The sequence below is a fragment of the Ambystoma mexicanum genome, chromosome 9 (genome assembly GCF_040938575.1).
Source record: "Ambystoma mexicanum isolate Mex_15411 chromosome 9, UKY_AmexF1_1, whole genome shotgun sequence".
NCBI classification, from domain to species: Eukaryota; Metazoa; Chordata; class Amphibia; order Caudata; family Ambystomatidae; genus Ambystoma; species Ambystoma mexicanum.
The window spans coordinates 1028309911-1028337669 of NC_090931.1; the positions used below are offsets into that span (position 1 = coordinate 1028309911).

The window sequence follows — 27759 nt, forward strand, 5'->3', positions numbered from 1 at the left end:
CATATATAGTACAATTATCCAATATGGATTAAGGAGGCCTATAGATGTAGGGCCTGCTCCATATGGGATACCTGGCTATTGGTCTATCTTCATCTGTCCATCTTTGTTCACGTGTGTGCTGCTGGGCTTGCCATCCACGGAGAGCTGACCTAACAATTAATTAGCTACTGTTGTCACACAATGTTTTTCTTATGATTGTAACAATGCACCTGGCAGATACAGGGATGGGCTTGGGGGAGAGCCGAGGTCACACTAACTCACACACACTTCACTCGCTCCAAGAAAGATCAGCAACCCCCAAGGTCCTCCACCTTAGATTTAGGCTATAATTCTGAGGCCACCTTGCACCTTGCTGCACAAATCATGTGACCCCTTCCTGAAAGCGCGACAGCCTCGCCTTCTGATCTTGGTGATGGGGGGGCTGTAAACATTGTGTGGTCTGGGTTTGGATGGTGCTGTGGCATGCGGGGGTCATGGAACAAAAGCATGGGTGATCATTGGGGGCAGGAAGCCCTTGCTATCTGCTGAGTGGGTTGATACTGCCAGGTGGCGCTCTGCTCCCAAGTCATGACCTTGCTGGGCGCATTCTTCCCAGGGCGCGAGGGCCTGTAACTTTCAAAACAATGGAGGAGGCTGTGGATTGCTGAGACCTGTCCAGGGTGGGGGTTGTGTTCATGCAAGGGGCCTTACACAAATGCACAAAATGTTGTTCGCCGCGCTTGGGCCTAACTTCTAAGATGGCTACCGCCTGCCAAGATGGCGTTCACACGCGCATCTAAAGTGTAGCTTATAATGCATGCACTAAGGTGATTGCGCACCCCTCTTTAAGTGCACCCCGCCCTGCTCCCGGGATGTGCTCTACTAGCGTCTAGTTCTTGTTCGGTATTGCCTAGGCGAGTGTGAAGACCGTCCCTCCTTCCCAACAATTATGTGGCAGGTAATGAGTGTCTAGGAGAAATCGAATCAACTTCCAATGGAAACTGAGGTGTAGAGCAAGGAATAAAAGAGGGGGGTGTGCTCTTTAAGTGCCCGTAGAGTGGAATTAGAGGTAGAGCAAGGGAAAAAGGAGGGAAGAGTGCCTATCAAGGGTCCATAGAGCAGAATTAGAGGCTTAGGGCAAGGGATAATGGAGGGAGGTGTGCCTATTAAGGATATGGAAAGAGATAAAAGAGAGGGTACGGAAAATAAGGGTATCCTTTGTAGGGATGCAAAATTTCATTCAAAGGAGGGTACACCTCTGGTTTTGAGGCAGTATTTCAGGAGGAACCAGTGGTGCCTCTAAGTGGAGCACGCATTTGCTCTCTGTTGAAAGTAATACCGAAGTTAGCCTTGATTTCCTCATCAGATTTAAACTTTGTGGACTTATATGACAGTACCTCTGTAGGGAAATTTGAAGTCCACTTTTATTCTCCTCTGTAGTTTATGCTGCACACATGGAAATATTGCAACGAGACTATGAATCTTATTTGCCTATGGTAAATAAGGTTACAGGTGATAGAGCTTTGAATGCTATTATATTTAGAACCAGTCTCCTGATTTCTTTTCCCTGTACTGTCGATGGAAGTGGTCAGGGGCAAGTCATTATTGACCATAACACAGACAACTGGGCATGGCTGCCCACTTCCCTTTCAACCACAGTTGGGAGACGCCCACGTTTTTAAGCAAAGTGTTTGCAAATTGTTGTGCTGGAATTCATGTGAACCTAATAGCTTTTTAAATAATAAAATGGTAAAAGCTTTTAAAGAATTTGATATTGTGATGCTACAAGAGACACGGTTGCTAAGCAAACCACTGCTTGATGGATTCACCATGTTCACTAAGAATGCTGAAAAGGCGAATAAAGGTAGACCTTTTGGGGGCATTTTAACAGCATTTAAAAATGACCATAACTGGACAAGAAGGCCTATGAGGACGAAATCAGAAGCCTTACTGGTGACGTATGTGGTCAATAATGTTTTGTAATTAACATCTATCTTAATCCACTTTGAGTGGATGTTGAAGAAATGGTTGATGAACTAAAGATTTATTTGTGCTGTTGTTGGTACAAAAACAAAAATGCTCCCTTATAGTTTCTGGAGACCTTATTTTACATGCTCTCTTTAAGGGTTGCCATTTGAAGAGTTGGAGGAAAGATGCAAGTCGGGTGTATCCCAAGGCAGTATGGGTAAGGTGAGGTATAAAGGCTGGACATGGCCACTTTTTTTAGTTAGGTGGGGTTTTGTGGGATTTTCAGCAACTAAATTATTTATCTGAACAGGATAAGATTACTCTGGCAACCTGGTTTGTTTGACTGCGTCCTCTACCATCGACTACATCTTTGTGGGTAATGTGGATAAGGAAAGTATTCTCTAATTTATGGTAGAAAAATCCACATTAAGTGACCATGCCTTGCTAATGGTGTCGGTTAGAGATATTTATGAGAGAAGTGAAAATACTAAATCAACATATGTTAACATAATTCTATGCCAATTGTGACTAGCTCAGGGAACACGTTAACACAATTTTGTAGGAATGTTGGTAGAATGAATAGGCACATAGTTAGTTTCTGGAATAGGTGTTCAGTAGAACAAAGGAAAGCCCCTGTGCAATTCTCCACTTACTTAAAAATCTGGAAGGCAAATGATGTATGGAAGTCAAATGGAAACAGAAACCGTTTTTTGTTGATTTGAATAGGAGGTTTGAGACAAACATCAACAACAGGAAGTGATTAATATGTGCAGGAATTCGGATAGTCAGAAAAAATGCGCTGTTTGATGTGGAGAAGAGAGGAGATCAGATGAATTCGCTAAAAACGCAAAAACTGGCTTATGTTTTATAAAGTACAAATGGCTATGGCTGAGAACCAATTGTGAATAAGGAGGCAAGAGGAATCTGGTGGAGGTTGAATAACGGTGCAAATAGACAAAAAACTTTCCAATCCAATGTTGTCCCAGGGGTTGTTTGGGTAGAACACATTGATGCACTGTATGGTGGTGGGGGAGTGGGTACTAACTTTATTAGCAATGTAAAAGGGAGTATGATACAGTGGAATATTGACATCGATAGGGATGATATAATAAGGGCTTTTGGTAAACGCAACAAGTCTAGAGCGTTCGGCCTAATATCAAATGGCTTGTTCCAAGATAATCCTGAATTATGGGCAGACATTTTAAATAGTCTGTTTGCTCAAATTGTGATTACCGTATCAATTCCAGAAACGTGGAATAAGGCAATTATTGTCCTTGAGAGCTACAGACCAATTTCACTCATAGGTACCTCATCCAAGATTTTGGCTGGCTTCATACTTCAAGATTTAATATGGTGCGCTGAGAGTGCTGGAAGATTGCATATGTTGCAAACTGGTTATAGGAAAGGTATTGGCACACAAGTTAGTGGTTTTGCCCTTTCAGCATGCATAGCTTTGTCAGAGAGGGGTACGAGTCGGTCCATTTTCATAGTAAGTCTAGACCTATCCTCTGCATTTGATAAGGTGGATAGGGGAAGGCTGTGGATAATATTTTAGTCATCGGGGGATTGATCTGAGCTTGCTTAACATGAATTTATACTAACAACGAGATATGGGTACGATGTTTAATGTATAAAGCACACTACCAGCAGAGGGGCATCGAGGCACTGGTCCAAGGATATGTAGTAGTTACAAAGTACAAAGATTGCTACTGGTTACAATGAGCGTAGCAGTTAAGAGCAGGCACTAAAATAATTTATTTTGGTTACAAGAGTTGCTTATGGAAACTGAGCAGACAATGACCACCCTGTAATGGCGGGTGATGGCAAGTTCATACGAATTGGATTAAGAAGGAGCAGTCTCGGAAGTTGTGCGGGTTGGAAGGGGTCTGCGTCAGGGCTGTTTTCTGGCACTGACCCTCTTTAATCTGTGCCTGTCCCACATGTGGTATGATTTTGAGAGGTGGAGAAGTTGTCCGACGAAACTAGGTGACCAGAGGGCCACCTGTATCACTTATGCGGATGGAATTATTCTTCTGGATTTCACACAGATTGGGTAAGAATGTTTGATGGATGGTGTGGCTAATTTCCTGAATTAAAATGGACTGGTAATTAACCCAGACAAACCAAGGACCACATCTGTGCAACAAAAGCGAAGACATTTGAAATCGATATGGTCAATAAATAGCGGAAGGGTTAAGGCGCTAGATGAGATGATTTATCTTGCGTTACACTGTTTACCAACAAGAGGAGATTAGAAAAGCAAAAAAGGAAAATGGGTGATAAGGTGTTGGCATGTATTTCACTCATGAAAGTGATAGTGTAGGCTCTGTGCATATTCTCTTATTCCATTGGTAGAGTTCTATCGAATGAAGGTCACAGCTCTGGTGGTTGGACATATTGGAAGTGAGAGTATGAAGAGCAGTGTTGAAGCTGCAACTATCCGTACAAATTAGTCTGATTAGATTACAACTGCGACTACAATCATGGTGGTCCATATATAAAGGAAGAAGCCTAGGTCTGTATATTATGATAATGAATAGGAGGAGTTCTGTCATGTGTACAAAATTGGGGGGAAATGATGAGAACCGGAAGAAATACATTTGTTTAAGAGTTTAGACAAAAATTTGAAGGACATATGATGGAACAGGAAACTTCCCTGAATGCAACTGAGATTAACAAAAAAACGGGTGTGTTTTCATGATGATCGAGGATGGAAATAATTTATTAAGATCGTATAAAGCAGTTTCCTATTGATAAACAATGTGTAATGAAATTAGAAGTTTAGGATGAATTGCTTGCCTACACTTCAGGTCCTCGGACCACGTTTTAACATTCTTAAGCATAATTGGATATGTCGATTGTGTGAATCAAATCATTTACAAGCCATATATATCATGCTGTTTTGGAATGCCCAACAATGACCACACAGAGGATAGTGTATTGAGAGATGTGTCCATTGTTTGGCAGCAGTAATTATTGATAATGTGTGTGAGAGGTTAATGAATGGCGGATACATCTTTGTCATTGCACTGTAGTACTTTTAAAGGATGTATTTTCTGACATAAAGATGCACAGTATTGCTAAAAAGAATATAAAGATGTGAGTTCTGTTTGTAATCTTCGAAATGTTAGATGGTATTATCTTATGGTGATTAGGTTTCTTTAGGGTGTCTACTCTTCAAGAGACAGAGTAGTAATAATTTGAATGATCTTATGTTTTATTGTATGCATTTAGTGTATGGATTGATGGCTTATATATGGTTCAAATGATGTTATATTTATGAAATATGTATCAAATGTTTGTCATTTTATGAATATGAATGTGTGAGAAATGTGTGCAAGGTATGTTTTTTTAACCATACATTCAAAAGTTAAAAATATTGATTTTAAATCTGTGATAAGGCTGACAGTTTAGTAAACTGTCATTAAGAGTAAGAATTACACAAAGCATTTTATTTCCCCTTTTTATATGCAACTTTGAAATGGTTGAATTAGTTGAATGCTAGGAAACCTGGAATGTGGCTAGCCATGCCCAGCTCTTAAGACAAGAAGTGCAGAGATCAGCTTTCTGTAAAATCTAAACAAAAGGCATGGTTTCAAAATATCAAGAACCAACGTAAATGTGAGCCAGATATTCAAATTACCTATGATCAGTGGACCTAAATATTTTGCATGGAAAGCAAGCTCTGAGTTCAGGATACATGGCTGGCCTGTAGTGGTCACTTCAAGGGAATAACTATGCACATACAACGCAGATGCCTGGCCATAGCAGTTCAATATGACATCATCTATTGTGTTTGCGTCATGAAAAGCATCCTATTAAATTAGGCTTTTGCTCCCTGGATATCTGATCATCACATGTTTTCTGTTAATTTAAAAACTAACAGGACATCTGGTTTGGGGGAAGTTTCCACCCACCCCTAATCAGGCACACACAATTTATATTTATTGAATAAAGTTATTTTTATGAACCGCAAAGCCCTAATTTAACGATATCTATTCCCCACATGGTCCCACCCTTTGGGACAAGAAACTACCGGGGTTGCACAGAAGATAATCTATTAATAATAACTAAATTAATTTAAATATCAACACACAGTACATCTATGAAATCCCAATGTCAATGCTTACTACAATGAACAATGATCAATACACTGGTCTCATTTCTTTTCAATGCTACATTTCCTGTAATGTAGACTTTTGTAAACACACACATCACCATTATACATTTTGTTTACCCTGAAAGCACACCCACCATGAATCGAAATATGTATGAGGGTGCAGGATAAAGCTTTCTTTTGGAGAAAGAAACAAAATTAAATCCGAACATCCCTATCTAAATCTCTGTACTTGTTATTCATTGAAAATAAACACCTCCTCTCTCCCTAATAGACATATGAGCTTCTCAAACAGCATTTCAGAAAACGAAATTTAAAAGACAAGCAACTTGACATTCCTGCCTGTAAATTGCATTAATGTGTAAAAGTGTACATTTATGATATTCAATAGGCATCGTAAAGGTGGGAAAATGGGTCCCATATAATAACCAGCTCCCCTTATTCATGAGTGGTTCAGCGCCAGAAACAGATCTCTGCTTGGTTATGTAACCAGGGAATTCATTTTATTACATTATTTTCATAGGTATGTACACAGTGAGATAGTCTTTTGGTTCCCAAAATAATTCTGTTTATACACATTGCACTTAGGAGGCAGGGGCTCTCCTAATATACACAACATTCAGTTCTATTTTAACAAATCTATAATTCCAAAAGCACATACACTTCTGAAATATTTTCCCAGGATGTACCGTCAATTTATATATCCCCCTTAGTACTTTCACAAATAAAAATGACTCTCATTTAATCTATCCCCCTTTAGAGTACAACTTCCATAGAATTATTCCCCTTAATATTGTACTTGCATAGGAATTTCATTTGGGCTGTCTCACAGACAGTTGGGGCCCCTCTTAAGGACTGATTCTATTTCCCCCCACTAATAATAGGAGGGCATCAGCCAGCAAGATGTGATCCGAATTCCTGCGCAGCCTGGTATCTCTTAAAGTGCACTGCGAGTAAACAAACATGAGTCCCAGGTAAGACCAGCTTTTCTATTCTCCTTTCTCTCCTTCTTCTCATCAATCAGCTTGGCAGTCAGTCCATCCATCAGTGAGTGGGTGTCCCTAGAATCTATAGGTTTGGAATTTTATAGATTAGAAATCCCTATATAGTGTGTATCATTTCTCTAATCTGATTTTTCAGTGTGTGATTGGGCAATGTTCTAAAAGTGACATTGCACTAAACCATCCCCTTTTTACTCATTGCACATATAATGAATAGGGCAGTAATGGGAGTAAAACAATTGTAATTTTCTGAAACATTATATTACTTATATGTGATCATGTTTCTAATCAGGTCGTCCGATTTCTCTCGGGTGAATCAAATGATGCTAGTTTGATTTCAAAATGACATATGATGTGTGTGACAGATTTTTGTCTTTTGCTCTCTGATACTTTCACCCAAGGATTCTATTCCCATCGTAGAATAAAGTCCTAGCTGGCATGGACTATAGAGTATGTGAATCACTAATGTGTGCTATTCTTTGTGCAAAACTATCCACATTTGCCTAATTCACATAATTTAACACCAACAAATAATTAATTTGCATTCAGCTGATAGAGCTTTCCACCCTGAACATTTTTTTTTTAAAGTAAGCGTGCATGAAATTTCCTTCAAATGTTTTGAACACAAATGTGATTGTATGTGTAAAACTTGAAATAGCATCTCCAGTTCCTGCCTAACGGATCATTTGTTGTCATATAATGTTGGTTCCTTTACAGCTTAGAGCAAGGCCATTTATGACTCCACAAAAGGTTGTCACGCGGCTCTTTGAAGTTCATTTTGTCAGGGCAACATTTTGATATAGCTATGCCCCTTGGGTGATTTCACCACATGCAAGTCCCATATGTCAGATTCCAGGTCTCCCAAGGTGTGGCTTATGTGATTGGAATATCTGATTACTTGGAGTGTAGGACACTGCTGGCCACCGCTCAGAGCCTATTCTTTGTATTTATAAGGCATTTGTCTTGCTCTGCAACATTTGGGTTGTGGTTGAATCCAGGAATGTTTTAAGTTACATAGTGCAGCTTGCAGAGTCCTGAGTTTAATTTCCTTGGAGAAATTGTATATGTTAGGGGAAGGACTATAGTTTTCTATACAAGCCATGTTGCTGGCTTTCGTTCACAAATGCAGTCTGCATTTCTTTTCCCCATTGCTTTTACATTTCCACAAAACAGGGCAACACTATAACATTAATTTGCAAACAAACTCGTGTCAAAATTTGAATTTTTTTAATCACTTTATGTTTCTTTAAACAAAGCATATTCTCAGTTCTGTAAAGAAGAACATGAACACAATGCAGGACCCAATTAGTTGTTTTTACTTTCTTATTAAATGCTGTACTTTTGAAAAACAAAATTGACTGTTCTCCCTTTTAACAAACTTTGCTGCATATGTCAAATTCATAAAATATGCTGACTGAGTGGCCATCCATTTTGCCCTTAAAATTGATGCATTTAGTGTATTCAGTAAATTCTGCAAGTGAGCCTTCCCAGTATTTTAATGACATTATTTTTCCTTTTTTTGTTTTATGTTTCCTGTTTGTTGACTTAAATGGCATTGTCCATTCTAATATTATTCTTTTTCCAATTCTCTCAACTCTTCTCTTCATCTTTTGAAATTGAAGGGCTTTGACATAGCATGAAACTACATAACATCACTTCACAAGCCAGTATAACAGAGCGACATAGCTGCATTTTGGTCCCTTGCCTATTCAATCTGTACTTGTCTGACCTGCAGAGTTTTTATCAGTCTTCATTTGCTCCTCTGAGGATTTCCTATTTATTAGTCCCGTACCTTCCATACGCGGACAATGTCCTCCTTCTTGATAGGACCCAGGTGGGCCTCGAGAGAAAGCTGGATGCAATCTTAGAGTAAGGTTATGGAAGCGTGCCATGAACCGGCCTGATTGCATACCAATAACTGTGCTAAGATTCGAACTGAGCCTAATTTCACAGAGTTGTCTTCTGGTCTGGAGAATACTGTCTTTATAGAAGGCAATTGGTACCCTTGGTGGGATCTTTATACGAAGATCTAGCTGACGCACTGAACTACACAACAATGTGCTCTTTGACCAATTTTAGGAAAGGAGCTGACCAGGTCTTATCTAGAATGAAATTGTCTCTTAGTAATCTCATAAACCATCTGAATGAGGTAAGAAAGATCTTGTTTAGACAAGGTTGGATGACAACAATAGCAAGGATGAGAGCGTCTATGCGTTATAAGAGTCTACCTCTGCTTGATAAGCCTGTGGGCGTTAGTCAACAATATCTAAAAGAAATTTTTGCCTACAGTAGAAATGTGCCACGTTAGCTCCATGAGTATGGAAACGGTAAAAGGTTGTGAGCTATGCAAGGATGAGGATGTGTTACTGAATAGAGAGCACATCCTCTTGAATTGTCCAGCTTTGGTAATGCATAGAACTTTATGGCTAGCTCGATTTATACATAACTTGAACTGTTAGGCACCGGGAATTTCTCTGCTAGAATCTCAAGTGTGAAGAAACTGTGGTCACTATTGCTGTAATAAAAATCTTACATCAAGCTGGCCTGGTTAGATTGAGATGGTAGTGTTCATGGTTCTTTTCCTCTTTGTCCTTTTATTTTTTCTTCTTCTTCTTCCATACTATTGTTAACATGATTATTTCAATAATTGTTTACCAGACCTATGCTGTTTTGGTTATTTGTTTTTGTTCTTTTTACAGTTTGATATAATGCATTTTTAAATGAATTATGTCTGTAAACTTGGAACTGAATAGTCTTATTTTAAATTTGTGTAAGTTTGAATTAAAAACAACCAATAACGCAATAAAAATAAATACAGACCGACATAGCATAACATATCCCAGGATCTTAAGTTTGCATATAACAAAATAAAATATATCATGCATTGAATAAAATAGCACTTCAAAGAGTAGCATAACATAACATGATGTACCAGAACGGCATAGGTAGCATATTCAAAGTAAAATATTGAAGCAGCTGCAGGGAGAAGGGCGGGACAGGGCACCAGGGATAAGCCCAGTAAGACATGATGACCTAAAGCTAAACCCACAAACACTCACCCCGTCCCTGCTTCAAACCTTTTCCTTCCATTTCTGAGGTGTGCTCCTCTACATGTTGGCTGGCAATGCTGAGAATGGCCTTGTACGGATTGCAGGCAGGAATATCAGAGAGATATGACAGGAACAAAAATCAACCCTTGCACTGCAGGTTCACCCTCCCTCCCACCCTCCCCCTCCTGTGACAAATTCCCCTCCCTCTTCCGTAGGGAGGTGTTCTAGATGGAAAATGGTTGGAGACCAATGTCTACTAAAAGCCCCTGGCAGATGACGCATGACTGGCTTCCAGAGTATGGAATAATTTGTTTGTTTTGGGGTTTTCTCTATCAGGGACATGCTGCCTCGGATTTGCTTTAAAGCAAATTTAAGACACTGTTGCATGCTGCAATGCCAAAATATGTACACTCCCGAAAGTCCCATCAAATTGAAGCAGCTGCACTGTACCACAGGAATTGTGCTGGTGCCCGGTGCCATAATCTATTGGCTGGGTATCTTGGTGGCCCTGAAGACACTGAATTGAGGGTGGGATTCAATTTGTAAATCAGCTGAAGTCCACTGACTTGTACCTCCCTCACTGTGCTGCAGTAAACCCCATGCGTTAAACGTTGGCAAAAGGGTAAACCCTGATTGTGTCCATAAGGGAGTAAGTCAGAGTTGTAGGGACCCCTGATTTTTACACAAGCGTTTGCAAGAATGGGGTGGTTCCAAGTATGCTGGGGGCATAGAGGGTTCATTCAATGTCCATTTTAAATGGGTATGTTTTCTATAGCACACAGCTTTCCTTATGACTTTGCAGCACTGTATGTGAATATGAAAATATGAAACTGGACAAAGGGAGAAAGGGAATACCGCTGTATTCCCCCCCGGTCCCCAACTCATCTACCATACCGAACTTGTCGGCGGTCTACATGACCACCAGTCTGGATTCCGAGCATCCAGAAGCATGGAAACTGCTCTTCTGAACACTCGGGAAGAACTCCTCGCATCTCTTGACTCCAATTCCCCTGCTGTCCTTTTCCTCCTAGATCTCTCTTCTTCATTTGACACAGTGAATCATTCCATCCTCGTATAAAAAGGCTCCATGACACCATTGGCATCTTGGAGCGGGCACTGGACTGGTTTACTTCCTTCTTAACTGACCGTTCCTCCAAAACCATTCTTGGCCTTTTCTCCTCCTCTTCCTCCTCCGCTACCTGTGGCGTCTGCCAGGGCTGGCTCCATTCTTTCGCCCTGGCTCTTTAATATATACTTTTCTCTACTGGCACGCCTCATTTCCTCCTTCTCCCCCAACATCCAGTGCTATGCTGACAATACACAACTTTTCTTAAAACTTCCCACTGCCGCCCTTGCACCCTCCTTCATCCCTGAATGCCTCTCTGCCATCCAGGCCTGGTGCACTGCCATTGACCTTTTCCTCAATGCCAGCAAAACTGAGATTTTCCCTATTGGGTCCCCTGCACCATACTTCTCCCCAGCACTCTGTCCTTCTTCCATGCCCGCTCACCCCCCACCCCCCGCGGCCTCCACTGTAGCTAGGCATCTGTCATTTCCGACTCCTCCCTCTCCTTCATCCCTCATATTCAGGACATTTCAAGAAGTCCCACTTTCAGCTCTTCCCTCTCAAAGGGACTCTGCCTTTCCTCACCTTCCCCCAGAGCCTCAATGTTACCTGTGCTCTGGTTCTCTCCAGGATAGACTACTGCAATAGCCTCCTGCTTAGTCGTCCTTCCTTCCACTCTGCGACCCCTTCAGCTTACCCAGAATATGGCAGCAAGACCTATCCGTGGCCTCAAGTCCAGGGATTGCATCTCTTCTGCCTTGCGGTCTCAGCACGGATTAAATTCAAATCCCTCTGTATCGTACACAAGGCTATCTGGGGCAAGGTGCCACTCTATCCTCAACGCTTCCTGACCAAATACTCTCTTTCTAGTCTCCTCCGTAACTCCGGCACCAACTCCCTGCTTGTTAAACAATTTGCCAAACATAGCGCTGGTGGGGAATTACTTTCATCGGCTGGCTCCCTCCTGTGGAACAGCCTCCTTCTCCCTCTGCGTCTTGAGCAAGACCTCCTTAAATTCTGAAAAAGCCTCAAGATCTTTCTCTTTGCCTTCTCCTTCTCCTCCTCTCTTCCCTGGTAATCCCACAGCAGCTTGACTGATGTGCAGGGCCCTTATGTGTCCTTGGGGCCTTGAACCCCCCATCTCAGCCACTGTATTTCCTTCTACTGCACTTGGCTCACCCACTCATTGATGGTTGCAATCACATTTGCCTCTCAGCACTTAACCTGAGCACTTCTCCATGAGCATTAAAGCACCTTATCTCTCACCCCTCTCCGCACTTGCACGTTCTGAACACTCATAGGGCATAGTATGTTTGTCTCCCCTTCCCTCGATTCTCAATATCTTTTTGTACTATTGATGCAATTTTTTAACCTTGCTGTAATCCATTGTCTACCTCCCCTGTCCCCACCCTGTTTGCCCTGTGGGAGCTTTGAAACAGTTTTTCTAATTGTATAAGCACCTAATATGTGTCCAATAACATTTTAAAAATATGATGGAGTGAGGAATACATATTAGTGAAATACAATATATGATATAGAAGTAGAGTAAACCAGAAGGAAAACATTTCAAAGAAGGTAGCAGGCGCTCCTCTCCGGAAAGAACATGGCATGATAACCTGTTCTGAGATGAGAGTTTGCAGCACACGCTTTTTGATCACTGTACCTTTCACAGATGGGAAATAACCATTTGCATATCAGTCTTTGTCCCACAGTGAGCAAAAAGCATGTGCTGCAAACTCTCATCTCAGAACAGGTTATCATGCCATGTTCTTTCCGGAGAGGAGCGCCAGCTACCTTCTTTGAAATATTTGCAAGGAACTTGGGGTTGGTCACCCTGAGTTACCTGGGGGCAACCAGACGTGGACTCCCTGCTCACTGCGCTCAGAGAGACAAAGCTTCACCTCACTGATGAGGCCCAACAAGGCTGAAACACGCGCATGGGGTTGCTTTTGGTACTCTTGTTCAGAGAGGAATTGCCATAGCATTTCGGTGCTGGACTGCCCATGTGGGCGGGACAAAGACTGATATGCAAATGGATATTTCCCATCTGTGAAAGGTACAGTGAGCAAAAAGCGTGTGCTGCAAACTCTCATCTCAGAACAGGTTATCATGCCATGTTCTTTCCGGAGAGGAGCGCCTGCTACCTTCTTTGAAATGTTTGCAAGGAACTTGGGGTTGGTCACCCTGAGTTACCTGGGGGCAACCAGACGTGGACTCCCTGCGCTCAGAGAGACAAAGCTTCACCTCACTGATGAGGCCCAACAAGGCTGAAACACGTGTATGGGGTTGCTTTTGGTACTCTTGTTCAGAGAGGAATTGCCATAGCATTTCGGTGTTGGACTGCCCATGTGGGCGGGACAAAGACTGATATGCAAATGGGTATTTCCCATCTGTGAAAGTTACAGTGAGCAAAAAGCGTGTGCTGCAAACTCTCATCTCAGAACAGGTTATCATGCCATGTTCTTTCCGGAGAGCAGCGCCTGCGACCTTCTTTGAAACAGAAGGAAAACATGTTTGAGAGTATAGGTCCCAGTGTATAATCGTGTGCACCCATTGCACCACTACAGTTCCCTCAGTCTTCCATCATCAAACACTGCCATCATTTCCCCCCTCCCCATCGCCCCCCCAAATGACCACCCCAAGTATTAAGTAGGAACACACACTTTGTCCCTGAAAAGATTGACCCTACAAAGGTACGGTAGGGCTCAAACTGAAGCTTTTTTTGGCTGGAGCTGAATATAGCTCCTAGGGACCCAGTAAGCCAGAGGTACCTCTGGGGAAAGCAAAGCTAAGTACACAGTGTGTTGCAAATCTAACTTCACACGAGAGGCAAACTCTCACCTTTTCTCCATTATATATCACCAATTGTGGTTCAAATGGTTTCCAGATGTTGCACTATTTGCACCCAGCGTTAATGTCACATCGTTCTGTTTCTATGGCACCAGCCGCCTTATAGTCAAAGGTAGCTCCTGATGTTACGTTAACCATGCTCTTCTAGGCTAGGACAGGAGCTTAAAAGCTCACAGTTCCTAGCACTTTTGAACCCTGTACACCAGTTGGGGTCGATTAACTAAAAGGCGCTGGCAAAGATGTATTGGTTTGATATGCTGTTACTTAATGGGTTGTGAATAGCACAACTTATTCTAATTAGCACCTCGATTATTGTTGTGGTACTTGTGCCCTGATTGTTAAGGTTGGCAGATGACTCAGTGCCGCCTCGGATGCTCTATTCCAATAGTGGTTTCGCTTTTACTTTAATCCATTCCATTCAGTTGCAGTACCCCAAGGCTATAACTCCCAGAGTGCAAATGATGGACACATGAATGATGCCGCCCGTGACAGGCGGTCGTCCCCTTAACACGTTGCCTTTTGGCAATAGTGGAATTGTACTCTTGGGGTCGCTGCCAGTATTGGCAGTCGCTGGATGTGTCACAGCAGAACAGCTCTTCTCCCCTCTGTGTGAGGAGACATGTAGGCCTCAGGCCTAGTTTGTTTACCTTCAATAAACACCGGATAGCACTTTGATCCCTGCTGCTTGCTTAAAAGCTGGCTCAGCTTATCCACATTGCAGGAACACTCGCGGACGTCGGGAAAACGTTTCACAGGTAGCGAGTGCCTAAAAACGTGTTATTTTCTAAAGCATGCAACGGGCGAACGTTTGCTAGAGTCGCACTTATTGCTTTTTAAATAATTTTCTGTTATAGAAATTCCTCACTGGGAGCCCCTCTCGCCCCCAGGGAAGACACCGGCTAATCGGTCGCTTGACCCTGACAGCGCTGCGTTGCTTTATTTCCCACCTAGATTCGTTCTACACACCTTTCCTGTTTTGGGTTCATATGCTGTGAATCCTGGCAATATATTTATTGTACGTTTTCTAAACGTGAAGTCTGCCGGTTGGTTTAGACTGAAATAAAGCAGTTTTCCTCGTGGTTAATTCAGTAGATGCAAAAAAAGTGGCTCTGATTTGACGGTTTTTTATGTAAGCAATTTAAAATTATTTGTCTCTTTCCCTTTACGGAATAATGGCTTGTTCTTGTTCGTTTTAGTCAAGGTAAAGATGGCACGGTCTATTTTTAACGAAAACCATCAGCGCTTTGACAATCAGTCAAAATTTACAACGCAATACCATGTGTTCATTTCCATGCATTTGTTTGGGGGTATTAATGCAACTCTGCATACATGGCCAAAGGAAGCTGTTGTTGATTTGGTTTGCAGAGTTTATTTACTATAAAAGTATAGAACCTTCCCCGGCGAAGTCATTTCATTATTATTGGAGAGGGCATGGTTTATGCGCGTGCCATTCATGACGTGGGCAGTTGCCCGTGTGATTGTGCAGCATAAGAAGGTATAATAGAGTCTGTCTCTACAACATGTCTCCCATATTTCCCATATGTAATGCTCGCTGCCTTGCCTTTTCCATTCTCTCCGTCATGAAATACGGAATTGTACTCAGTTGATATACTATAGTAACATGTTATTTGAATCTGCTCTTGTATAGCGCACGAATCGACACGGGGGTAGTTTCAAAGCACAGCTTGTCCGTAAAAGTACCTCGGGGGAAACCAGACGGTAGTCTGTTGGATGGGAGAACATGAAAAAGGGCAAAGTACAGGGTCGGACTGGGGCATACAATTGTCTCGGGCACCAATGAAAAAAGTGGCCCACAGTTGTGAAATTCATTCGTTTTGTGACAGGCTGTTTGAATTGCACCCAAGCTGGGGTTTTTTGATAAAATGTGATGCAAATTGTGTTTATTCATCGACACTGGTCAAAACTACTAGCCGCATAGTGAAGTAACCCATCAAACTGGCCCACATTGGTCAAAAAAGTGGCCCACTTGGACCAAAAACACTGGCCCACACTAGCATTTTGCGTTTTTGGTTCGGCCATCGCCCTATTGCCCTATAGGCCAGACCGAGCCTGGCAAGGTAAGAGGGTGGGAAAGCAAGAAATTAGATTTCAGTGAAGGGGGTACTGCAGGGGGGGAGTATGGATGCAGGGTATTACACAATGACGTAATGTTTATCTTGTCGAACGCACATTTCACCTCCACTGGCGTATCTTGGCTCTCTAGCCAGATAAAAGATGGTGGCACTCCTTTTATCGGCATCGGAAGGTTGAAGGGCTGAGTGGACCCGCCAGGATTTGAACCTGTGACCGCAAGGTCGAACATAGATACCTGTATTGGATGCATTACCCCACTAAGCCACATACTTTGCTGAAGTATACGGTCTTAACTTTCGAGAGACACAGGGCAAAGATATGTGGTGTGCCAATGCATGGATTGCATTTCCAATGCAGCTTTGGTTCGGTGTAAGATAAAATGGTGTAGTTTTGGGTGCTTGGTGGGCTGCGAGGCGTGCTCTGGCAATACTGAATATGTGCAGGCTTAATTACGAAGCATGTATATGCATAGTGCGGCAGGTACATTCCTGAATAATAATGATGGCATTGCGAAGCTACTGCCTGAAGAGGCTAAACATGTAGTGTTGTTTGTAAGGCAGTGGAATGGGATAGACAGACTACTGAAGTAAAATGTGTCTAGCCCGACACTTATATGTAAGATAAATGATGTGTGTGTTACTTGTTAAAGTATAAATCTTGTACAATTTGTTCCTTAAAGAAGTGGGTCAAGTGTCAATGGGAATTGCAAAGATTGTGCATGCAATGACAACCATGTAGCTTATGATCCAATAATATGGACAGGGAATAATAGACCACAAAGAATCCAAAATCGGATGCTTAAAATTTCGTACAGCCTTTCCATACCTAGAAAGCTTACAATGCTGATCCCTTTGCTGAATAGAGTAGGAAAGAGGCCTCAGCCATTGCATCTCAGAGGATACATGTCCTTGTTCCTTTCTAGATACTAAGAAAACCCAAATCTTTGTTGCATCATCCTAGTTGCATACTGTTGCGCTAATTAACACATAACATAATGATCGTGTACTTAAATATACGAGAAGCTCCAACCTTATCGTATAAAAAGTTAAGATAATACCGCCAAGTCTGTCTACCAGTGGCGTAGCACAAAATGTGGGGACCCTCTGCAAGCCATGCTGATGGGTCACCCTCTTCCACCCGGCACAAACAAGTCACGCTCTGAGCCGGCCTAGATTACCATGCCTGCACTGCACTAGGAGAAAGATATACATATGTCATTTAAAGCACACTTTCTGAGAAAAATTGGGCCTCATTACGGGTCGGGCGGTCCGGAAATAACAGTGGTGGTAAAACCGCCGCCACTGTTATTTCCGAACCGCCCAATCTCGAGTCCTGCAGGTGGGAGGTGTCATTCCCGCCAGGTCTAACCTGGCGGATTTAACACCACCCGCCTGCAGGCGGACGTGGAAACACCGGCACCATCACGAGATGGTGCCGGTGTTTCCACTTCCCCATTCCCTTGAGTCCTGTGGGACTCAATGGGAATGGGGATTTACCGAATTCCGCCTACGGAATTCCCGGGACACCAGGGTCGTAATGCCCTGGTAATTCCGGGAGTCACGGAGGCGGAATGGTAATACGAGTCTGGCGGTAACCGAGCCGGAAAAACCGGCTGGTTGCCGCCTGACTCGTAATGAGGCCCATTGTCTTATAAGCCAGAGCGTTTGTAATACATGCAAGTCACCAACAGTGCACGGGAACATCAATGCTTTAATTAATTTAATGCTTTGCTAAAAAATGCCATGCCACAATGAAAACATGACCAACTGGCTGCACAATATAGACCAGTCTAGACACGTAATATCTTTTTACAGTTAAGCATGCCAGTCCACATTTAGACATACCTAGACTGGTTGCATCAGAATGCCAGTTGAAGCAATAGCACTGATCGTGCTTTTTTTTTTAATCACGGGTGCCTTGTAAAATCTACAATGCCACAGTAAGAAACCGCTAGACTGGCAGCACTCAAATGCCAGTCTAGCCAGGTAATTACACCTAGCAGGGAGAGAAATGCCTTAGTAACCACTAATAACACATATCATGCCTGCTTAGACAGGACATGAATGGCCATTAGGATTTATGGCACAGGCCCCCCCCCCTTTCATGCCCATCACACATCCCCTCTCCCTCTCACTCCTGCCCCAAACCCCCAAATAAGCTCCTCTATCCAGAATTACCTCCACCTCCCTCTTCCTTGTCCCAGTGCTTATGTATGAGGTACCTTGCCTCATAGGTGTGTACTGGGGCGAGTAAGAGTAGGACTAGGAGTAATGACATGTATCTAAGCTAGGAATTACCTCCATGTCTCTCTTCCTCATCCCAGTACTTGTGTATGAGGCAAAGTGTCCTATACACAAGTACTGGGATAATGAATAATAGGACTAGGAGCAATGAAGATTACCAATAAGTAATCGAGGCATTAAACACAAGCAGTGGCGCAACACCAATGAGCTGACTGGACTCCACACCTCCTGAAATTTTAGGCCAGATTGACTCGACCTGGCTGACCTACAGATCCATTGCAGGACAGAACAGGACACAAATGTTAAATGGTGCCTGGGTTTCGCTGGTAACAAAGGCCCAGCAATTACTAACGTAAAGCATTACACTGTTAGTACCTGCATTCAAATGCTTAATTTTTTAGTTTTAGCCAATTAAAAGCATGCTGTAGGTTTAGTACTTGAATACCTGGGGAGTGATTTGAAGGTTACAGAGGGGACAGGAGACCACTCATTCTCAATGCAGTCCATAAGTGGGTGCTTTCAGACTTAAAGGAGTGAGTTAACTGCTTGTAACATCGAAGCTGCACTAGCATAGTCTCATTAGAATGTGTAAAAAAAGTTAGATGCTCCCACACAAATACATTTTCTCCACCCCCAACGCCTGTGAAGTTAGCACCTCTCCCACCATTTGAAGACTTAACCCCCCACCCGAAATGTAGGTTTCATTGCACCCATGAACATAAACACACACACCATTCACCAAACCTACACATGCACACTTGCCCAGCCACCCATACATTGAAGTGTCCACACCTTAACTATACAGGCACACCCAGCCAGCCACCCATGCATTTACATGTGCAGCCTTTCACCATACAGGCACATCCAGGCAGCCACCCATGCATTTAATTGTGCAGCCTTTTACCATACAGGCACACCCAGGCCGCAACCCATACATTTACGTGTGCACCCTTTCACCATACAGGCACAACAAGGCAGCCACCTATATATTTGTGCATCCTTTCACCATACAGTAAACCATACATCATGCACCCACTCCTTCATGCACATTACATTATATACATATACACACACATTTACATGCACACACACATATTTAAAGAAAATACATGTTCTTACCTTTAATCTGTTGGTCCAGCGAATGAGGCATTAAGCTCCATGCAGCAGCCAGGAAAGCTTGTTCCTGTCATCTGCAGAGGATCTTGCGGCGTCCATGTCATCGGGTGGAGGGGAATACATTATTTCTGTTAAAGGACTGTGACTTCAAAAGTAAACAATTTATTTTTTAAGTTATAGGGCTTTCCCCAACCCATAACATGGAAGCCTTCTGCCTAGAGGCTTCCGTGTCATGGGGTGGGGCAGCCCTCGGACTTTAACAGAAATAATGTATTCATGAAGGCACAATGACTTCAAAAAGTAACTTTACATTTTTAATTTTTTTAAGATGTTGTTTTCTTCTGTGGGGCTCCCCTCCCAGGACCTGTACTGGCAGGGCCAGTTCTATCTACGAGTGGGCAGATTCAGCTAATGAGGGGCGTGAGCCATGGATAAGGAGTTAATACAAAACCATGGGATAGAGATCAGTTTAAGAAGTGTGCAGCAAACAGTAGGAGTCATAGAGCTAAATATTAGGCTACCAAGTTAAACAGTCAGTAGCAGATAGTGTCAAGGGGAGACCTAGGGCAGTGGATATTGCCATGGAAATGTTCCCAAGGTCACACAGTGAGTTATACGTATCAAATACATGCACTCGCGAACCAAGAAACATGCACGATAACCCCAGGATGTGTAAGTGGAACGTGATACAAATATATGAAAAGGGATGTGGGGTAAGCACCTAAAAGCTCCTCATGATTAGGAAGAAAGTTGCAAAGCTCCTCACCCACAATTGCTTTTACAGTTACTGTCGGCGATAATCACACTTACAGGACATGCAATAATAGGATCTTTGAGCTAACACCCTTGATGGTATTGTAATAGGTAACTTAAAGACAATACGCCCACAAATGAGAAACACCACGTGGTATGTCAGCGAAGCCCACAAACCCTGCTGATCAGACACCCAGAAAGGCTATAACAGCAAAGCGAGGATAACTTAATACATAAGACTCCTCACAAGGGAGTGCCTACAGAATAGTGAGGATAACATAGACATTCACACAGGAGCTGGATACAACAGCTCACCACACTAACAATCAACAGGGAACAAAGGGAGAAGTGCAAGTGAAAACCAGGAACAGACTCCAAGAGAAGGGAAAGGAACCAAAGCAGGACAAACGAAATTGCAAGTGCAACATCTCGCCCTTCCCACCCAGGAAGGAAGAGAAAAGGGTACAAAATAGGACATCTCTCAAATGAGTGGTGTCTAAAGGATCAGTGTTACTGTAGAGGAGCAGGTGGATGCTTTCTCACTAGTCACTGCCCCTTACCGCTGTCATATTGTAATAGTCAGAGAAGAGCAGTAAATCGGACTCCCTGTATCATCCCTATACCGCACCGAGTGTATGAGAGACATTATGTATGCATTCAGACAGCCCTATAGAATGTACCCTCGTACTGAAAGTGTGGAAGGATGCTGCATGGAAGGACGTCAGCACACACCTATGGACATCATGGAATGTTAAGTGAAATCTGACGAGGGTAGAGTGATGTCATGAAGATGTATGATCCTATGCCGAAACAATATGAAAATACTTAAGTGACGATGTAACTGAAGCACCGAGTGAAATATGTACCTAAAGCTAAAGTAATCAGGAAAACATAGAAGATAAAGTCAGTTACTGCCCAATAACTGTAAATACGCAGTAACGCAAGGTAGAAAGGTAACCTATAGAGGCTTGCTATAGAGGAATACATAACGTGGCAAGGACAGCCTTGATGGGGAAAATGAACAATGGCTCATGTTGAATTCAACCACGCTACCTCCGAGACAGACCAAGGCTGTAGAATTAGGAGACATGGAAGAATAGTTACGTGTGCAGAACGGACGATGAGTCAAGATAGGCCCAGAATTAAGGATGCTATTTTAAGGAATAAGGACAGAGCACAAATGGAATTACATGGATAAGCTCTGAATGTGGGACATTCCTCATAGATTAAAGACAAAGAAAACATCTGCAGCGGCCAAAGTATTGGACAATTAAAAGTGTATGAAATCCATGCAAGGTAGAGTGATCAAGTCTCTGGAGGCTAAGAGGAGCAACAGCACCCTGTATGATTGAATCAAATAGCAGTAAATGAAAGGTCAAAATTGACAAATTTGTGGTCTCTTCACATGTGACCCAGAAGTAAAAAACAAAATCTATGCATTAGAGCCACAGACGAAGATAGTGGTGTGCTCACACTCCCTTGAATGTTCCAGGACACTGAGCAGGTTGCAAGGTCAACTACAAAAGAAAACTTTGGCTTATGGATGACCGATGAGAGATGATGGACTAATTGGGAAAGCGGGGAGTAGTCTGATCTAAGTTTCGTTTCACATGCATGCTGCTAAAGAGCCAGGTTGGGATAGCATGCCAACCAATCAGTGGGTTTAAGGGGCAACCTAACATACAATGTTGCATATATCAATCCACTGCTATTTTGTCCACTATAATCAGTATTTTACGTATTTAGAGGCAGTTCAAGGCATGTCCTACAGACAAGTTGCAGCCAAGGATGTATTAATTCGTATACGCTCTATATATAGATATGTTCCATTAACCAATCCCTTCCCTCAATAGGTTTTATAATTTGCCATGTATAATGATGTCATAGATGATGCATTTTCAGGTATACAACCTCTACGTAATCAAGCTACTGTGTGAGTGTGCATGCATCAGTCTGATGCCTGTCAGTTCTCCCTGCTTTATTAAATGAGAATACTGTAGTACTTTGCCATATTCCTTAAATCTGTGCGATCATTTGGTCTGAGATCATTATTTGTAATTCCATCGCGCACAAAGGATGCTTCAAGGTGCTAGAGCACATTACACTGCAGAACTGGGCAAAGTCAAAGGAATAAAGAACGCAGACAAACTGGACTGCACAGGTAAATACTAACTGTAAAATGGAGGTACACAAAAGGGGAATACAAGAATCTGAAAATACTAATAAGCACACTCAGTTTGAAATACAGGGATCCAGGAACAAGAAATAAGAAACTAGGAACAAGGGGTTGCTCGTAAATAGGAACAGTGCAACAATGACGTGCGCTGGACTGAAGCTTTTGAAGCTGGCCAATGAACACACGCCTCAGGTGTGCTGTTTGCTAGCACCTGCGAGCCACAGGTGTTCCTTATCCTTCACCCAACCTTGTCCTCCAAGGGTGGAGATGAAGCAGTGCGCCAGGCATTCCGGGAAGCAGTCTTCTTATTAAAGCTGCATACTGGCTGCCAAAACCTGGAATGGATCCCAAAGGGAAGTGAAATGAAAAATATGGATTAAGAGCTCCTAAATAACCAGAGCATTGTCAAGCAAGGTTCATAAGGAAAGTCCAATCGGGAATATAAATCATGACAGATAGCCATATTAGCACAATGAAACTAACATAATAATAATAATAATAATAATAATAATAAGCCTTAAACATATGATACTATACAATAAGTACACACTGTCATGATTACTTGACAATAATACAATTACACAGAATCCTACCACCCCCACCCTAATCATCACAAAAGGACCCCACTGACCAAAGGTATACAAAGGTATACATGTTTTAGTTTGGACTATTAGGTGGTGCTTTAATGCAATAGTTTCATCTTATAGGCAGTGCTAGAGTACAGATCTGGAGAAATGGCATATCACCAGGGAAACCCAGCTTGTAGGTGTTGTTTGATTATTTGCCCACCCATTAATTGCCCATGGCCATGCTAATCCCTAGGGCCATTCCCACCCAGTTCCTGCCCCTCCCAAAACACCTCCTCATGGTAACGCTTTAAGCTTGCTTTAATCAAGTCGTACCCTCAAACTTTACACTCCAAGTGGCTGCCAGTGTTTTTCAAAGCGGTTTTCTGAGAGTTAATTACTTAATTGGGACTGTAAACTTTGTATATGAGGGGCCAAATCAGACCCTCATGCCCCCCACATGACTCAACACGAAGGCAGAGAAACGATAGATGTGTCTCACGTTTAGGCCCATTACGTAAACATCAATGTATCGCAAGTTTGAGAAGCGTTATTCGCTCAGACAGCCATTTAGACCATACCCAATCGATGACTTGGACGACATGTAAATGACATCGATGGAGCAAGTCGACTAACTGCAAAGCCAGAAAGCAATGACGTCATCACTGACATCACGATGTAGCCGCATCATAAATGAAGTACATATTCATCCATTCATGAAGTTACACAGACATGCACTAGTTTATTGCATATAGGCACAAAGCACATGCTATGACCCACGTAGGTAGAGGTCGGACACACATATATATCACTTTATATTGTCTAAATCCCGAAAGACGCACAATAGGAGTGTGCATTTCTCAGGACAACAATGCTACTAACCAACCCTACCAAAAACATATAAAAACCTCATCCCTCTTCACACACCTGTCGCATCTTAACTAAACACAACCACGCCTCGTAAATCGCAGCAACCCACATGCACTTCACCACACCGCAACAACAAACGCACCACACAGACTCTGGCACAACAGCACACGATGGACTCTGACCGTATACCCCACCAAAAAAGCTCAGCAAATGGTGTTAACCGAACTGACGCTGCCAACAGTACATCAAAACTACTTGGCTCCTCTCCAAACTTTGTCCTACTAACACGTCCTAACCCACCCCCCTTTTCTTTCAGATCTGCAAGAGCGCCAGTGGACCACTCCGGTGGTGATAGTGAGTGCGCGGTACAAATATCCTTTAACATTAACAACATTCATATCATTCGCCGAAGCGAAAACTGCAAGATGCAATGTATTCATATATTTAGCTTGCACATGCTTGACAGCTACTAACATGGAGAAGCCATTGGGAATGATCTAGAAGCTTCTAGGTCTCTGAAATGGATTGCAAAGGATAGAAAGGCTTCGGGTACATAGAAAAGCCAACATGATTGCCGCAGCTAGAAGTGAGCAGAAACGAGACACCCAGCCAAGAAAAAGTGGAGACAGAAAGTTTGTTACCAAGATAATGAGTCACCTGCAGAAAATCAGTCTAAAATCCTCATAATTACAAGCAGGACAGCTTAATTTCTTGGTCTCCACACACGAAACCCAGCTAAACAGGACAATGCATATTCTACTAAGGTAGACAAAGAGGACTGTTCACATGGAACCAGAAGGGAAAAAAGCTACAAGTGTTGCCCACAAGCTGCTAACTGAATGCACTCGCCCAGGCTTAGGTGATCAGAGATGGCAACATTAGGGAACATTCAGCGCCTCCATGTTCATTCCCATGGCCTTGAAAAGGTACACTCAGTCTGGTAACTGTCCAGGATCCCAGTCAGAGGCGTTGCTAGGGGGAGGGCTAAGGGGCCTATAGCCCCTGGTCTTTTGTTTGTAAACCCGGATAGAATCTCAGGAGCTCCAACCAAAAGGCTAAATAGCCCCCAGTCCCAACAGATCCGACATTAGCATAGCCCCGTGTCTTTTCCAGACCTAGCAACACCCCTGATCCCAGGGATGGGAAGATCCATCCTGACCAATCCAGATCCACCTTTCACATGGGGATATAATTTGTTTCAAGGGCCAATGGTCTCTCTGCAACCCTGCAACATTGTAGATGAATATTAGTAGAGGGGATCCTAGCAGGGGCACCTAGACACGGCTATCTAACTGTACAACTAACCCCGTATATCTTCTATATGTATCCTACCCAAACTGACCAATGTAAATGTGTGATAGGTTTCAGGCATGGAACCTGTAATTGTGATGTTGCATCGGGATAAAACCGGGTGGCGCATGCTTAGATGACGAGAGATTCGGAGGATACTTGTTTTTTTGGTGTGATCACTGTCATTTTGTTTGCTAAATAAAAGACAGCACCCTTGCCCCATGGCTGAGTCTTTCGTTCTTGTGGCGGGGAGACTTTGATGGGCCCAAGTGTTCTCTGCTGATAATTGGGGTGAATGCTACAGGAACCCGGCCACACTTATACAACGTGCTACTGGTATAATAACATTATCTTAACCAGGTCTGCCTTCAGCCAGTTGATTTATAAGCACTATGCGTGTCCTTCACTGAAGTCCTGTTAAAACCAAGCATTGGCAAAGCTAACTGTTTTGGCTTCTGTATAATTATTAGGCATTTGCCAGGCACTGATATTAGATGCCCAGGTACTTGCACCATTTTGCACCTGCTACCATCAATAGCCAGTTAATACCACTAAGGCAGAGCATGGCAAGTGCCTTTCTCATGCCTACACAAAAGCCCAAACTATTAGCATTGCGAATGCTTGTTTTTGATGGACCCGATCTCAGGCTCTGCCCCCCATCGCAGAGGTGGATATAGGGCCCACTCATCCAAACATTCCTGTAACTACCCACCAATCTCCAAGAGAGGAACTGTGGGGGGCTCGGATCAAGCACTGGATTGAGGAAGAGCGGGTTGGTAAGTAATAAAGATTTTCAATAATAACTTATAAGAAAGTCTTCATTCTATTAAAGACACGAAGGCAAGCATTATGCTTCTTTTTCTTTTATTAATCTAAAGAGAAAAGGCTCAGCAGCAAGTATTTTATGCACTTGGCTTAGGGTATAGGGTATACATAACAAGGTGCAAAAATATCCAATAGAAAACATTAAACATGAGTGGAAGAACTAGTCCATATAAAGGTCACTAGAAGAAAAAAGAACTCCATTTCCCAGGACGCTTGGCACTAATCCATAATGTGTCCCAGCACACGTGACAGTAATCCTCGAATAGGCGTCCAACTGTCCCTCCAAACAAAAACTAGCAGTATGTAACTTCCTCTTTCGAGGCTGCAAACTTGGCAATCCAGAAAAACCAGCATGAAGCAGTAATTTGCGGATGTTCTGCGGGGGGAAAAAACCAGTGCAGATCCGGAGATCAGGTGGGCTTGTCTGCCGTCCCTGTCGAAGGAAAAGAGAGAACATTTTGGTTTACTTGACGTATATGGTAACCCTATTCCTCTTGCGAGGGTGGGAGAGAAATCATTACGTTATCATACAAATTCACATAGCTTGTAGCATGTCGAATTCACCCACTGTAAATGATATTGAACAACTGCACTCTAGCGTATCAAGTGCCACTATTTCTCTAGTCGGCGGGATAATGCTCTCCTCTGTGTCTTTAATAGAATGAAGACTTTCTTATAAGTTATTATTGAAAATCTTTATTCTTTGTCAAGACCGGAGGCTCACATTATGCTTGTTGAAAATGTACTCACCACTATAGATGCAGGTTGGTCTACCGGTTTCAGGTAGAATTGCTTGAAAAGTGATTCACCTGCCCAGTCGGCCATCCTCATGATGTCTTCTAGAGAGTCCAGCGCACCCAGCATGCCAATGTCGGTTGGGGTTTGCGCAGTGCTATCAGCAGCTGTCCGTTAGGAGAGATCCCAAGGGGCGCAGTCACCTCCTCGTAGACCTTTAAGCACTTGACCAGACAAAGCTTTGGCTGTTCGCTAAAGGCGGGATATGAGATTACTCTTGAGTTGCATTTAGTCCTTCTGGATATGTGGGAAACGGTGCCATTGGGAGAAAAGGTCCCGCCTGCAAGTTCGAGAGCTCTCACATTGGAGACCCTTCTGCAGGAGACCAAGCATAGTAGCATACTAAGCTTGCTGGAAAGAGCGGTGCGGGATAGTTTGTCATTATGAGGCTGAGAGAGAAAAAGGTTGAGCTCCTTATTGACGTCCCATAGTTTGTCGTATCGGGATGGAGGGGGTACCGTAAAACGGATGCCCTTCTGCAAACTAGGTGATGCTCTCCTACTGGGACCCCTTGCACGAGGTTGTGGCCAACTGAAATTGCAGAGCGGTAAGCATTGACCGTCATGTAGGCGAGGCCTCGCTCTACCAACGATGCTAAGAAATTCAGAATTTCCTCTATAGGTGCCGAAACTGGATGGAGCCCTCAGTCCAAACACCAACGTGTCCAGGCGGTCCAAGAGTTGGAGTATCTCTTGAAGGTAGCGTGGGCCCAGCTCTCCTTGGTGAGACTGATGGCCTTATGTGAGATCCCTGGGACTCTCCATCTTGCCCTGAAATCCTCCAGGCTGCTAGAGTCGGCAATCCGCTGAGGAGAAGGAGGTGGGGTTGACCTGTCAACCCATTAGCAGATCTGGAAATCGGGGTAGAAGGATTGGAAAATCTGAGGAAAGCTCCAGAAGAACTGGATACCAGGTCTGAGATGTCCAGACCGGGGCTATGAGGACCAGCTCTGTTCATTCCTGACGGGCCTTCGCCAGGGTCCTCGCTATCATGGTGAAGG

At 43.1% G+C, this 27759-nt stretch overlaps 1 protein-coding gene across 7 annotated transcripts in view; it reads left to right on the plus strand.

Annotated features, from left to right (window-relative positions):
- Nucleotides 1–27759, plus strand: part of COBLL1 (cordon-bleu WH2 repeat protein like 1) — a 777739-nt gene that overhangs the window by 315256 nt on the left and 434724 nt on the right. Inside the window, exon 1 of one of the 7 annotated variants that reach the window (XM_069616311.1) lies at nucleotides 14758–14786. The exons of the other annotated variants lie outside the window; for them this stretch is intronic. The gene's annotated coding sequence lies outside the window, so the exon portion shown is untranslated. Of the gene's footprint in view, nucleotides 1–14757; nucleotides 14787–27759 lie in introns of those variants that run through there. 7 annotated transcript variants of the gene reach the window in all.